The sequence below is a fragment of the Diabrotica undecimpunctata genome, chromosome 3, assembly GCF_040954645.1.
Source record: "Diabrotica undecimpunctata isolate CICGRU chromosome 3, icDiaUnde3, whole genome shotgun sequence".
NCBI lineage: Eukaryota > Metazoa > Arthropoda > Insecta > Coleoptera > Chrysomelidae > Diabrotica > Diabrotica undecimpunctata.
In genome coordinates this window covers 46,599,415-46,616,026 of record NC_092805.1, presented here as the reverse complement: position 1 = coordinate 46,616,026, position 16,612 = coordinate 46,599,415, and the positions used below count along the sequence as shown (strand labels likewise).

At 33.2% G+C, this 16,612-nt stretch overlaps 1 long non-coding RNA gene across 1 annotated transcript in view; it reads left to right on the top strand.

The window, feature by feature from the left end:
* Window positions 1–15,160, top strand: part of LOC140435580 (uncharacterized) — a 334,868-nt gene extending 319,708 nt beyond the window's left edge. The window contains exon 3 of the long non-coding RNA XR_011950178.1: window positions 15,135–15,160. This is a non-coding gene — a long non-coding RNA (uncharacterized lncRNA). The remainder of the gene's footprint in view (window positions 1–15,134) is intronic.
* The last annotated feature ends 1,452 nt before the right edge of the window (window positions 15,161–16,612 follow it).

Below are 16,612 nucleotides of genomic sequence, written 5' to 3'. Positions count from 1 at the left end.
AATGTTTTAAGAAATGCAGTAATCATACATGCTTGTAATAGACAGGCAATTTCACAAACTAATTCGCATTAATTCGAATTAAAATTCGCAATTAAAATATTTTGCTTTCTGTCTGTTTATAAATGTTTATAAATCGAAAAACTTCTTTTAACATCAACAGAAGTTACTGGAGCATTTTAAAAACTTGTTTATGTTGGAAGGCAGTAGTTCAAGACCTGGTACAGGATCACCTTGATGAACTTTCGCAACTTCTTCCAAAATAGAAAATCCTGATTTTTGTTAAAAAAATGTTGCAATTCATTTTCTACAGATATGCCGACGTTATCTTTAACCATACAAAAAAATTCCTTAACATGATTAATCAAATCTACTCATTTACAAATCGTAAAATTTTACAAGTTTTTTTCATGTCCCCAACAAAAAATTTAAAATTTAAGCTTATGTATGCTAGATTCTGAGGTAAATTAGGTAATTGTACAAGGCGCTTACACTCCTACAGAGACGCTGAAGTAGAATGTGTTAGTTCTATAATAAAACTTTTTATTCCTTGAAAATACTCTGCTTCTGTACTACATTTGAAAATGAGGGGTAGCACAAATTTCATTGCACGTGAGATAAAACCTAAAATTTTTAAATATACCAATTTGTTTCAATTCTTGTCTTAAATTTTGTAGCCATTTTAATCAACAAGTGATATAAAAATGTAATCTCTACAGGTACAAAATATTTACAATTTCCAAAAAGGAGAGGGCCAATTGATATGATTTCAACTTTCTTAGAAGGGATTCAAATTTCCAAGCGGTAGAAGGTGTTTCGCAGATTGTGAATCATTTTAGTTAAGATTAATAGGTTGTGTTTGTAAAGTCCTGTGATTATTAAACGCAGAATTGTTAGTTCTAGAATAAAAAGTTCAATGACACAAATGAACTTGTGCAGTAAAAATGTCACAAAGGTCTAATTTTACTGCTGTGAAATTAAAGTGGTATTTAACCGTGTCAATGAAAACCTTTGTGTTAAATATACAATATGCTCTTGTACATATAGTTTCTAAGTGTTCAGATATGACCAGAGTTGAAGAAGCTACTTAATATTTATAGACTTTTAAAGCAACGAAAGAGTGGAAGTAATACAGAAGCACCTAAAACTTCAACAGGGAGAAAACCCATCCATATAAACGGTACTGTGAAATAATCGATTCGAAGAAAAGTTCATTCATTTAATTTACAAAAAAAGATTCTTACTTTTGATAAATTTTTAGTAGACATTAATGAAGACGAAGCTTTGTCAAACATTAAAAGAAATGAATTATTGTCGAAAACTTTACGTAAATTAGGATTCGTTTATGAGAATACCAATAAAAAATCTGTGCTCATAGAGAAAAAAGAAATTATTTGTTGGAGGAGGTAATATTTAAGGGAAACTAAAACATAAAGCATGGATAACTGAAGCCCATTTTGTGAAAAATTGGCAAGATAAACTGGTTACAAATGCTCATTTTTTGACAGTTTATTGAAAATATACTAATGAAACTGAGTTCGACTCGAAAGACTCATATTGGAGGAGATAAACAATTTGTTGATGAAGGCTTGCTAGATTTTATTTCAAATTTTACATTTGATTATATTTCAAAAATTACAGATCGTTTCTGTAATAGTCGTGTACAATGCCAGTTACCATTCAGGATTAAAGGAACCGTTATCTAACATTAAATGGAGAAAGCAAGAATTGAGAAAGCGTAGAGTTAAAGTGTTCCGATTACCACCTTATCACTGTGAACTTAACCCCATAGAACTAATCTGGGCTCAAATGAAGGGATATGTCGCGAGAAATAATACATTTAAACTTGTTCGTATTTATTGTTCGTTTGACCAGCATGTTATGAATTTAATATAACATGTCTGGTTTGAAACCCTTTATTTTTACATGAGTACGTCTGGCTACCGTTAACCTAGTTACTGTTTATTGGATATTAGTTCTATCTGATGATTTTAATTAAGCCTCAAATTTAATGTTACTCTAAGATACTTAACTTCACTCATCAGATTTAGATATGTATGAGTCTGTTACATTGTATCTCTGACTGTGTCATCAAATTTGCCATAGGCTGAGATAAATAGGTCATCTTAATAACCCAGGACATGATGCCTTTCGTTGTTAAATCAACCATGAGAAGGTTACACAAGAAAGGAGACAAGACTCCCCATGTGCTGATACTGTATTCTCTAATTCTTCTTCTTAGGGTGCCTGTCCGTTCCGAACGTTGGCGATCATTCTGGCTATGATGACTTTGTTGGTTGCTAACCGGAATAGCCGTGTTTAGGTCTTCCTATACCATGCTCTCAGGTTAGCAAGCGAGGATATTCTTTTTCGTACTGGAGCCCCTTTTCCTTTAATTTTACCTTGCAAAATGCATTGAAGTAATAATTCTCTAATAACGTTGCGTATATCACACGCATTTCATCCATCTGCAGCTTGTTTCGTTAAAATGAATGCTAAATTCTAGCTAAATAAATATCCATATGCACAATACATTATGCATACGTAGCATCAAATTATTTTTAGCAGGAAATATGTGTAGCTTTTCTGTTTTAGACTAATTTTAATACATATATGTGCGACTTCGTCATGTCTGATACGAAAATATCATTGATTATGTATTTTGATTATTGGATCATTAAAAGGAGTTTTAGTATAATAATCTTATTATGTTGGCTGTTTCTACGTATGCTTAAAATAGTTTGTAGCAAATGGGTAACCATTGAGCGACCGATCAGAAACGGTGGGTGCCAATGTGTAATCATCGAAAGACCCATCAGAAACGGTGGGTGCCAATGAGTAACAATAAACTACGTCCGAAGGTTGGGAGCCAATGTAAAACAATAAAAGTCACAACTTTCTTTGGGAGCCAATTGTTAGGCCTCTTCTAGCTCCGTCTTTGAGGTCTGAGAACGTCTTATCTTAGAGGTAAATCTGAAAAATTAGTTTGGTTAGGATAAATAAACCAAGATATTAACTAATCATGTTTATTCATCATCATTATCAGCCCATCCACTGCTGAACATAGGCCTCCTCGAAAAACCTCCATTCAGATCTATCTTGCGCTGCTGCAATCGACTTGCTACAAATCCTCTTTATGTCGTCAGTCCATCTTGTGGGTGGTCTTCCCGGGTTTCGTCTATTCGCTCTCGGTCTCCACTCCAAGATTTTTTTGGTCCACCTATGATCCTTCATTCTAGCGACGTGTCCTGCCCACCTCCATTTAATTTTCGCTATGTGTTTTATGATGTCTTCTACACCACTTTTTCTACGGATTTCTTCGTTTCTTACTCTATCTCGCAACGTTATGCCTAACAATGATCTTTCCATTCTACGTTGCGTCACTTGTAGTTTTCATGTAGATATCCTTGTTAGGGTAAGTGTCTCTGCGCCATATGTAAGGACAGGCAGGACACACTGATTAAAGGCTCTTCTTTTTAAGCTGATAGGTATATCACCTTTAAAAATATCACGCAGTCTTCCATGTACTGCCCATCCCACTGTTATTCTTCTTAGCAGCTCAACAGTTTAATTATCTCTGCTAATCATGTTTATTATATATATATATATAAAAAATGTAAGATTGAAATTTTAATATTAAATTAAAATCAAAGAAAATCTTGTCTAAAGCTTTACAAAAAAGATTTTTAAGTGATACTTATGGCTTTATGTGGTTGACTTGCGGATGGCTTCTGATGTTGGCCTCACAGGATAACTTACTGATGAGTAGCTTTCAGGTTGGTGGAGATGTCGGAATCGAACCCGTTGTGGTTCTAAGCAGCTATTAGTTCTGCAAATCTGCTATGCTGCTTCAGTTGTCAGCTCTCTCTATAGTGAATCATGAGGTTTTCAGGAAGTTCTACCTAACAAGGGGAACAGGAAAAATTTATTTAGGCAAAAAAAACCTAAAATAAGAAATCTTGAGTTAGAGACTGCATATGTTTTAAAATAGGTCCTTGCCATATTAAGATTGAAAATAATTACAATATTTAATAGAAAATAGCAAATTGCCAGGATAAAATTAATATAATTATTATTAAATGAATTAGTTAAGATATTTATATTTGATATTAGATTAGAAGATATTAGATATGTATATAAAGTCAAATACGAAATTATAGAAGACAGATATAAAAAAATTGATCAACTAGAAATGTACTCACTCCAGAAAAGATTTAAAAATATAAATGAATTTTCAACTGAAAATTGAGCTAAAATAAGCAAAAGACATTCTATAAAAAATAATCAACCTCTACTGAATTGAAGTGACATGACAGAGCAGAGTTGCCAACTGACAGATATACTTTGTAGGCTGAGAAGTGTGGCATAGAATTTTTTTGTTCCAAATCATAAATCATAATGAGCCTGAATAAAGGAATTAGAATACTAAGTAAAAATAAAAATTGGAATTTAGATTATGACAAAATATTTAGTAATAAAAAATGGATAAGTTGGTTACCAACTATTTTTAGAATAAAAATAATAAAATTAAAAGATAAGTGAATAAATGAAAAAAATCAAAAGAAATTGAAAAAAAAAAATGATTTAAAGAAAATCGGACAAATTTATTACTTTTTTGTAGTTTGAATGAATTTTGCTTTGTAGGATTCTGTAACAGTGTCTTCGTTTGTCAACTAAAGTTTGTTTAGTTATGTTGTTTTATTCCGTTTCTTCATTAATTAAGAATTTTATATTCCATGTAGTTACGCGCAGAATAGCTTTTTTTTGCATGTCGTAGGTTGTTTTCTTACTTGTCTTATAATAAATAAATAAATTCTATTGAGGAGCAGGCTTCTGGTACTATGAGCTTGTTTTTTTACTGCCTGTAAGATACTACTCTGACTCAATAGATTTCCGTCTTTCTCTGAGCTTAGGACTGGCGACATAACATTTGAGCTACTTAATTGACGCATATGATCATGAAAGTGAAATTACACTTCACTGCAATTTTTAGTTTTAGTTTTAGTTTTTTCGGTGTTCCTAATGTCTATTTGCTGAAATTTATTTTGTTTTAGGCGATACAATCTTATTAAATAAATTATGTGTGTTCAAAAAATTATCATTATCTTCTAAATCATTATAAGTGTCACTTAGAAATGTACAAACATGGTTGTAAAAAATTCCGTTCATCAATTAATTTAACTTCAGCATCAGAATAAGAAATACGTATTTATTATAGTAATATTACAGGTGGTTTTTATTGAACTTTTTATTAATTATGTCTCTCAATTTAGGTTAATTTCGACAAATAATATCTTCAAGAGTTATATATGTTCAGTGCGCCATTACGTCGATATATAGATCAACAGCATTTGAGTTTAATTCAAGCTACCACAAGGCTTCTTGATCAGATGTAAAACGTCGAAACACATGCAGAAGAATGGTAGAGCTCGACTTAAAAAAAAATGCAATCGTTTATTTTCATGTTAACTACGTCTTTTCTCTACCTAAAGAGTCCAAAGATGGTGTTTTGCATTGTAAATTGAAAATGTATTGTCGGAAAAAAAGGTTATTCCTAACATCGTCCAATAGTTTCCATCAAGTTTGGGTTCACAGTTACCTAATTCGCTATCGAAGAGAAATCTACTGATTTTTTGTTGCTTCATATAGAGGTCGCTACCAGCTTATTAAGTCTTCCTGATGAGAGTTTTCCTGATTCTCAGCTCAAATTATTAGACACCCAGTTTTTTCTTGAATATCAAGCGCCTTAAAAGTGTCTTTACAGTGATACCGAGCTACTGAATGGGTTTTATATCACTAAGTGAAAAATCATGCTATATAAATTGGTTAAAAATGGGGCAGAACTTGTGGTGCAAAATTTGAGAGACTGCAATACAAGAAGCTAAAAATGTGCAGTAACTTGAGTTTTTCCAACTTTAGTTTTTAACTTAATTTAGGGATTGGTGTTTAAATTTTGTTAACATTGCAGCGGTAAATGTTGATATTATTTTTAAGTAATGTTATCTTCTACTTCTTGCAGATCTTTCGATCTGTCTAATTCTGAAGCTGCCTCTGGTTAAATTCCTGGGAGGTAGATTGCCAACTATCCCTCCATCTTTAGGTGGTCTTTCTGGAGGTCTTGAACCGAGCGGGTTGTTTTCTAGGGCAATTTTTGGGAGTCTATTCACATCCATTCGTCTTACATCATGTGGTACATTACTGTACCACATCCTTTTACGCTGCCTTCCCCATCTTACAATATCTTGAATTTTGCACTGCTCTCTAACGTTTGTATTTCTCACCCTGTCTCTTCTTGTTTGCCCACTATTGTTCTTAGAGTTTTCATCTCGGCAACCCTTAGCATCTGTTTCATTTTGTTGGTATTTTCGCGCACTTCTATGCCATATGTCATGATCTGTCGTATGCAAGTCCTGTAGATTCTAATTTTACTATATGTGCGCGTATACGGATTTGACCAGACTATCTTCCGCAGACATCCCGACAATGCGGATGCTTTGTTGATCTGACTTCTTATGTCCTTTACTGGGTTGTGTCTGCTTGATATATCTATGCCCAGATATCTGAATTGCATCACCTGTTCTATGGGGTTGTTCTCAACCAGTAACTTACATCTGAGCAGATCTTTTTTGCTATTGTCATACATTTAGTTTTGTTGGTAGAAATAGTCATATTTAGTTGGCGGCTTATTTGAAAGAACTCAAAGAGCTGTCTCTGAAGATCATCTGATTCGGCAATAATTTTTGCATCATCTGCGTCACACACCATACCAATTCTTTTGTTGCCCATTCTGTATCCGAGATTGAGAGATGTTACTTTGTTTATAATTTTGCCCATGAGTAGGTTAAACAAGAAGGGACTTAAACTGTCGCCTTGTCTAATTCCTCCCGGTGTTAGAATATTTTCAGTGAATTGGTCTCCTGCTCTAACTTTGGTTACATTGTTGTTATTTAGGTTATGGACTATCTTTGTTATGTTGGTCGGCGTTTTATTTTCTATTAATATATTTAGAATGTCTCCCAGGCGAACCCTGTCAAACGCCTGGCAAAGGAATGGGACGTTTATATTGGTAAAAGAAACCATGTAACAAGACAAATATATAAGACCTTTACAGACAAGATTGCTTCCACCAATAAACGAATGGCTTGGTAATGGTCGCAAGAATGGTTTTTATGCAGAATGGCGCGCCTTGCCACACCGCTAATATTAATAAAAGTTTTTTGATAGGGCAAGAAATTCCTGTATTACTATGGCCCAGCAATTCGCCAGACACCACCCCCATCGAAAACGTCTGAGAGTGCCTAAAAAGAAACTTGGCCTAGGAAGTAATAACACACAAGGTTTAATTAATAGAAAGAATTATTTTTCATTAGAACCATAATGACTATTTAAAAGAAATGCAGATGCATTTAAAGAAAGCAAGATGCATAAGTAGCATGCCTAGAAGAGTAGCTGCAAAGCAAGGACGACTTAACAAGATATTAATACTGTAGTAAAATTATATGAGAGTTTAAATTTTTTTGTTTAATAAATATACAAAAAGGATAGTACCATCATTTATGTCATCCTGTTATATATAGCTAATATATTTATAACTATAGTTGATTATAAAATAAAGAAAACCAGAATTTGCTAAGTGAGTCTAATAATATGAGCAGCGACATATTTTATGTTTATTTAATTTTTATGTAAATATATAAGTATATATATATATATATATATATATATATATATATATATATATATATATATATATATAGGTATGGAAAAAATTATCTGACAAGGGCATTAAGACTTGTATGTCCGAGAGAATAACATGTAACCACATGTTTGTAATGAAAAATCATGAATCCAACTCTGTACACTTTTCTTACCTGGAGCCGTTCTAAAAAAACCAAACAGATAATAAAGAAAGTCCTAAAATGTTTCATGTGAAACAATAAAACTAAAATGACAAGTCTCCGAAAAAAACAAGACCTGTCCTATTATTAAGAAGTAAAAACTAACAAATAAGGTAAATTATTGCTTCTTCCGAGATTCGCGATGTATTGAGTCCACACTGCTCGGCGCCTGTAATACAGGGTGAAAAAATTATAAACTTGAAAAAACGGAACAAGGAGGGTTTGGAAATAATACCCTGCAGCTAGAAGGAGTTAGAGAGGGTTTTAGAGAACGGTACACTCCATCTTCAAGATACTGTATGCAGGTTTCATAAAAGTCATTAACTTCAGTTCTGAAGTTAATTTCGTCTTGTTAATACCGCCACGCTTAAGAATGAATTTTACATTCAATGATAAAACCTGTTCCTCTTTTCTTCGGGTCAAATCTGTGAAAGTAGATTTATCAATACATCATTAAATTTCATAAAATTTTTTGTACTTCCTTCAATATTTTTAATTCCTTGCTGAAAAATATCGAATTGGCTATGGACAAACCATAGGTTACTTGACACGTTCAGGTCCGACAACGCGACTGTCGTGTTCAGTGAATATAGCCTCAGAGGCCACCAACGCGAGTCGCGCGGTCTTTGACTATATGACAATATATGAACGTTATCTCAGCGGATTTTTCACGAATTATAACAACTATCTGCTGGCCGCTTGGAAACACTGCTTTATACTGGAGTTTGTATTTGGTTTTCGAATTTTGATGTTAAACTTTATTTATAGTATATAACAATGTATAAATGTTATCCCGGCGGATTTTTCACAAATTATAACAAATATCTTCTGTCCCATTGATAAATTGGATGATAAAATAATGAAATCCTCAATTTCATTGCTTACTTTTCAAATATTCAAGCTAGACGTGCTCGAAAACGACAAAATTAGCTGTAAGAAAAGGTTGTAAAGTAATAAAAGTAAAAGCATCGGTAAGCTTTGAAAGAATCACCAGATGTATTTAGATTATATTGCATTTCCAATAATTTATTGTATTATCATAATCCAATCCCATCGGTTTATTTTGCTATGCATTCAGTAATATTTTCTACGTCTTCGGTATTGGATGTCTTTTGGTTTTACTGTGAGTAATTGAACGTGTTTTGCTAAATACTTCAATTTTAAATTATTTTTAAAATGAGTGATGAATATTGCCAACCTTCGACTTCTAAACGAGGTAGGTGGGGAACTTCTCAGCCAATCTTAGATGATGAATTATTACATATATTATTGTGATGAAGATAATCGGACAGACGATCCTTATTCTAGACAAGAAGAATCTGAAGATGATGATGGTGATGATGAGTCTCAAAATATTATTGAATGGTCTTCAGTGGTTCAACATCCTACAGTGCTACATTTACAGCAATACCAGGATTGAAAATTAATGTGAGTGGCAGCAATTCGATTGATTACTTCAATTTATTGGCATGTGAATTATTCTATGACGTGATTATTCAAAATAGCAATTTATATGCCATTGATATTATTTCTCAAAGTAAATCTGAGAAAAGTTGAATTGCAGCTTGGAAGGATATAACTGTAGAAGAATTTAAAATTTTTCTTGGTTTGTTGTTTCACATGGGAACCATTAAAATTAATCGTATGAATGATTATTGAAAGAAAAATTATTTATTTAGTATACCAGTGTTTGGACAATACATGAGCCAAAATCGTTTTATGATAATTTTGCGTTTTTCACATTTTAACAATAATAGTGAGAATAACCAGTCCAGACTTGCCAAGATATCTCCATTGTTAGATTGTTTTAATAATAAAATGGAGAATCTTTATCATCCAGAAAGAAAATTAGCCCTGGACGAATCTATGATTTTATGGAGAGGAAGACTTAGTTTTCGTCAATTTCTCAAGGGCAAACGATGCAAATATGGTGTCAAACTGTATACTTTGGCAGAATGTACCGGAATGATTCAATGCATACTAGTTTATAGTGGAGCCATATGTTGGTCACTCCTTATATATGGATAATTTTTATAATATTGTTCCATTGTGTAAAAAACTACTTTCGGTTAAAATTTTACAAAAAAATTGAGAACAGGAAGAGCGAAAAATCCACACGAAGTTGTTCCTCGAAATTAAAACAAAATGAACTGGTGAGTGCTTACAATAATAAAGGGATATGAGTGTGTAAATTGAAAGATCAGCGAGATATTTTAATGATCTCTTCCGAATTTGGTCATGAAATGGTTCCTACAATATCTAGGAAAGGAATTGATAAAGAAAAGCCCCGCGTTTAGTCGCTGAATATAACAAAAACAAAGGTGGCATTGACATTAATATAGTTGCGAACACAAAACTATGAGGTGGTACAAAATAATAGGCATACATATTTTTCAAATTATGCTAATCAATGCATGCTATTTCTATAATAATTCTTATACAAAAATGTCATTGTACGACTTTCGATTGTCGGTGATTGATAGTCGTTTGGAACCAAACCCAAAATTCCCTCAAGTCAAGAAAAATTTGATGTTTCATTTGCCATCCCATTGCCCTAAATCAGCTAATGGTATTACAAAACGACGACGGTGTAAATATTGCTGGCAAACTAAAAAAGAAAGAAAGGACTCATTGTTTTATTGTGCGGAGTGCCCTGAACATCCGGGATTATGCTTAGAAAATTGTTTTAGACGTTTTCATGAAGAAATTGAAAATTAGGTAATAAGTTTGTTTTCTTGATGTTGCTGCCATTTATTAATTACTTATGTTAGTTATCTAGGTTCATAATTATATTTTTTCTCAATCAGATTATTGTTTTTTTTTAAGTTCAACCGGAACATTTTCTGCCCTGTGGCCACCAACGCGACTCACGCGGTGAGTTTTTTTGTGACCAAATTAATTTTTTATACCCATATTTATTATAAATGACTTTTTAATGTGCACCTTAAAAATTAAGTGTTTTACACAAGTATTAACAGTGGCCCACTGTTTTCCCTTAAAAAAGGGACGGAGCTGAACGTGTTAAAGGATTATTAAAAAAATCTTAATAAAATGTTTGGAGCTTTTTTATCGTTTATAAAGAAACCCTTTATAGCATCAAATGGTTTTAAAATTCATTCTATTAAAGGCATCAAAGACAGCCACTGAGTTTTTGAATGTGCTCTATAGTCTGCACATAGTGGCTCTATGGGCAGACTTGTATGTTCATTCTTGCCGAAACAAATTTTATTTTTTAGATGGTCTGGGAAAATATTTCGACGATGTGATTACAAGATTTAAAAGCAGATTCAATCAAAAGTCTCTTTAATCTCAATTCATAAAATATAAAATAATAAATTCTTAACGTCATAAATTAAAACAATTTTTTCAAAAAGTCCACTACGTTTAGCCAGGAAGTACCCCAATCTATTGTATAATTGCCTTCAGGTATTCCTGAAAAGTCCAAAAGTGCAGGATCAGGAGAGCGCGATGGCATTTTTATAGTATCGGTTGTATTAATAACTCTATTTGGAAACGTAAAGATTAAAAAATCTAACACCTCCCGTGGTCAGCCGTCTTTCTGCAACCAAATTTCATCCACATTATTAGATAATGCTCGAACTGCTGAAATTATGTAATTTATCAGGAGATCTAGGTATTTATGATGACACAAATCTAGGTATTCACAAAGTGCCCACAATAAAACAGAGCCAATTACGTTGTCACCTAAAATACCAGCGCAGACGTTGACTTTTTGACGGTATTGTGTTTTTTATGGAACACTTATGTGCCTATTTTCTCTAGAGTACTCTAAAGTAACTAATGGATTAAGATGACTAGTTAAAAAAAAAAAGAAGACTCATCTGTAAATAAGATTTTTTTCATGAAATCCTCTTCACGATTAGTGCGTTCAATCATGTCGTCACAAAACAACATTCGTCGTTCATAATCAGCAGGGAAAATTATTTGCAATTTATAGCAATGATATTTGTTTCTTTTTAAAATATTTCGTAAAGTTCTAACACTAATACCAGTTTCTCTTGCAATTAGAAAGTGACAGACCTCTTCCAGGTAATTAAAGAGATAAAATAGAAAGATAGGCTGACGTTGACTCTATTTCATATATGTATGGAATATTTTATAAAAAAAAATGTCTATAAACCCAAAAATATATTGTTTAATAAGTCTAAATACATTGCAATAGACGCAGACAACGTAAACTTGATGGACCAAACCATGAGAGACATTACAGAACATGGAACTTGAAGAAAATGCGAAAGAAATGAATTTAGTCATCCACATTATAAATAAAGCCCTAATATATCTAAGGATATAACTCTTGAAAAATTAAATAATAGATGACGCAAATATTGAAGTTGTAAAACTGCTCATATAAGGACCTGGGAGTACAGATAACTAAGGACGGCAGCGCGCAGGAGGAAATACGGAGAAGGATAATGCTTGCTAACAGAGTCGAGTTCTCTCTGTCGCAGGTATTTGGATCCAAAAAATCCATAAGTCCAAAATACATAAAGCTATCATGCGACCAATAACCACATATGGTGCAGAAACATGGATCATGACAGAAAAAACAATAAACCATATTAACTATTACAGAACTTTATGGAGGATATTGGGACGTATTTGTGACAATAATATGTAGACAATAAGGTTCAACCACGAGTAGTTATATCAATATTACATAAAAACCTCTATAGCAAATTATAAAAAAATACAAAGATTGCGCTGGGTAGGTACATCCATTCTTATAAGAACGAATATTACCAAAACACCTAGTAGACTGCTCAGTGAAACTGTAGTGGGACGTCGATCAGTGGGAAGACTAAGAAAGAGGTGTGTAGACGAAGTAAGATCCGTGGATACCTAGAGGATAGCAGCAGAGGAAAGAGGTGCTTGGAGTTGAATGCCACGCAAGGCAATAGCCTCACTTGGGCTGTAGCGCCAGTGGAGAGAGTACCAATTGGTAATTTATTGCCTATTAGTGCTTACATGCATTTTCGAATAGTTATTAATGAAAGGATATAATTATGTGCTACATATTTTTAATTCTCAGTATCAATGCTGATTGTCTTGTATTTAAATCATGTTCTATTCATTCCTAGATGTTTCAAGATATCGAAGGTATCACTAACTATTGTAATGTTTTTATTATTCTAATTTATTGTTTTTATTTATTATTAAAGGTTCTACACTTATAACACTTATAAGTTTATTTACAGTCTTTATTTGTACAACATAACTAATTTATTTACACTAAGAATTATATAATTTATCTACGTGCGTTACAATCTAAAAACTACGCGGTGTTCAAAAACTATCTGTCCTGTTTACAACAAAATTCCTCTTTAAATATAAATTTCCGTTAGTTCCGGAATTGCCGCGATTCATCGAAGAGCCCAGAAGGTCGCTCATACTGGTTTTATTTGGCCTGCTTCTGGAAATTTCAAATTGCGGGTGACTCATCCAAATTCAAGTAGACAGGTCTTTCAACTAAGGCCAGAAATAACTAGAATAGAAAAGATATTAGTAATAAATATGTTTACAGGTTTGAGTCATATGAGGCGTCATTATCTATTGTAACACTATTATTGGGTCATCTGTATATCTTATTACATCTAGCATTTATAGATTAATAGATTAATATGACAAATAAAATATTGCAGACGATGGAAGAGCGAAGAAAATTAAAAGGTAGAAATGACAACGAATACAAAAAGTTCTATAAGACTATACTAAAAGAGATAAAAGGAGCAAAAGAAGCATGTCTGAGGGAGAAATGTATGAAAGTTGAAACACTACAAAGCAAACATGACGATTTCCATATGCACAAAAAATTTAAAGAGGTACAGAATACCAGAAAACAACGCAGTACAGGCATAGTTGTAGACATTAAAGGTCAAATTTTGACTACCATTGAAGATAAGTTACGAAGATGGAAAGAATATATGCAAGAATTATTCAAAGATGCAGCACGAAGTCCGACTGAAATAAACAATCCCTACGGTCCAGAAATAACAAACGAAGAAATAACTATGGCCATTAATCGGATTAAAGATGGGAAATCACCAGGACCTGATGAGGTGCATGGTGAAATTTTAAAGCTATTAGAGCACACCAAATCACAGCTCTTACGAAGCTATTCAACATCTATGAGACTGGTTACTTACCAAAAGACTGGCTACTATCAATATTCATTCCACTTCCTAAAAAAGCCAACGCTAGAAAATGTGAAGAACATAGATTAATTAGTTTAATTAGCCATGTACTTAAAGTACTCCTGACTTTCATTCACTCGCGCATATACACCAAATTAGAAGAACACCTAAGTGAAGTTCAATTTGGATTCAGAGCAGGACTTGGAACGAGGGAAGCACTTTTTAGTTTGCAAGTTCTAATACAGAGAGCCAGGGATGTCAACTGCGATGTGTATGCATGTTTCGTTGATTTCGAGAAGGAATTTGATAAAGTCCCACATGGGAAACTAATCGATATTCTAAAAACATCAGGACTTGATGGTAAGGATATAAGACTGATCTCAAACTTATATCTCAAACAAAAAGCAACAGTACGATTAGAAAATGAACTGTCCGAGATTTTCACAGTCGAAAAAGGAGTTAGACAGGATTGCATATTGTCACCGGCATTATTTAACATATACTCTGAAAACATCTTTAGAGAGGCCTTGGACGAATCAGAAGATGGGATTGCTGTAAATGGCCAACTTATAAACAACATTAGATATGCAGACGATACAATGTTGCTGGCAGATAGTGCGCAGGGGCTCCAAAGGATGATGGATAACGTTGAAGAAGTATGTAACAAATACGGCCTAAAACTCAATTACAAGAAGACAAAAATAATGATCATTAGTAAGAACACCGGCATAAACGCCCAAATTACAATTAACGATACACATTAGAAAGAGTGCAAAAATATGCTATTTGGGCTGCAATATTAAGGGATACTTGGGATCAAAGCTAGGAAATAAAAACTCGTATTAAAAAAGCCAGAAGCTCTTTCAACAGCCTTAGGAAGATTCTCTGCAACTTATCTTTAAGTATCAATATACGCATAAGAATTCTTAGATGTTACGTCTTTAGTGTCCTCCTCTATGGAGTAGAAAGCTGGAGCCTTACAGAAGATCCCATAAAACGATTAGAGACATTTGAAATGTGGTGCTACCGACGTATGTTGAGGGTCTCATATATACACCACACAAGTAACATAACTATTCTCCAGAGGCTAAGAAAAGACAAAGAAATTATTAACACCGTAAAAAACAGAAAATTGGCTTACTTAGAAGAAGAAGATTAATATAATGCTTATACATTTTAGTAAAATATGTTAATTGCTTAAGAAGATTAATTATTTCTTATGAGATCATGTTAGTATGAGGAACTACAAAAATAAGTAATGTCATTTTCTAATTAAGTAGTTGTGGTTAATATAAACATTTTAATGTTATTAGAAGTTGCAAAATTTTATGATAGTATTAACTGAATGTGTTTAGATGAGCGAACTTTAATAAATATACCGGGTGTCTCAAAATTGACGCTAATACACTTGGGATTTGGTTCAGGGTTTTGCGATTTATTTCTCGAAACATACACTATCGATCGACTACAAAATCTATGGGTTGCTATATCAATGTTACAAATTAAAAACAGATTCAGACTACGACGACATATATCACGACGTCATATACTTAAGTCATCAAAACGTCATCAAAACCTTCAAAACTTTAAGATTTGTGTCAATTATATAAGTCAAGTAAAATTCTGTCGATTCTTGTTGCAAAGCCTAAACAATAATAAATATTTTACTAAAAATTTAAAAAAATCCAATATTGAAAGTTCAATCCACCTTTACTGGACATGTATAAAAAAACTATCCTACCAGACGAAACGCATTAATTATGCTTGTAGGAAATAGGAGTAGGGGTAGCTCAATACTGAAATAAAAGGGTAGTGCTTGTGGACTAGAGTATGTATATAATATACAGCAGCAACATTTCAAAACTTAACATCCTAGGTACACAGCTGTTTCTATACGCAGACGATACTGCACTTTTTACAACAGCGAGAGAACTACTTCACTACTTTCCTAAGAGAACTTTCATAAAAGCTCAATCTGTATTTCCCGCCGTCGCAGCATGGTGCAATAGAAGAAGAGTTATACTTAATGTTGCAAAAGCATTAGTTGTGTTTCGCAGCCTATATACATCACTAAGAATCACTAAGAGTCATCACTCGTGATGACGATCGATTCGCCCTGAATTTGATGGGAGAAAGGCTCAATAACCATCCAACAGCTTCCTATTTGGGTGTCCTTTTCACTAAGATACCCAACCGGGAACCTGATCTAAAGGCAACTTTAGGTAGGGTTAGAAATCGGGCCCTTCTCCTTAAACCATTTACGTGGAACATCGGACGAACACAAACAAAGACTCATATATACTTATAAAATCTTCATTCTATTTAGTATGGACTATAAGTCAAACTTATACTGCTTCCTTAAAGAACATCAGAAACGTAAACTGCTCATAACCGAACCCAGAATTCTAGAGATTCTCATGTCGTAAAATCCATAACTTCTCAAATGTTGCAACAATTATCGAGAAAATAAACACTCTCAACAGTAACTTTACTCTCAAAACCAGCAACGTTCCCCACTCAAACACCCAAGAAACTCTAAAAAGTTCCTGCTGTTTCTTAGGT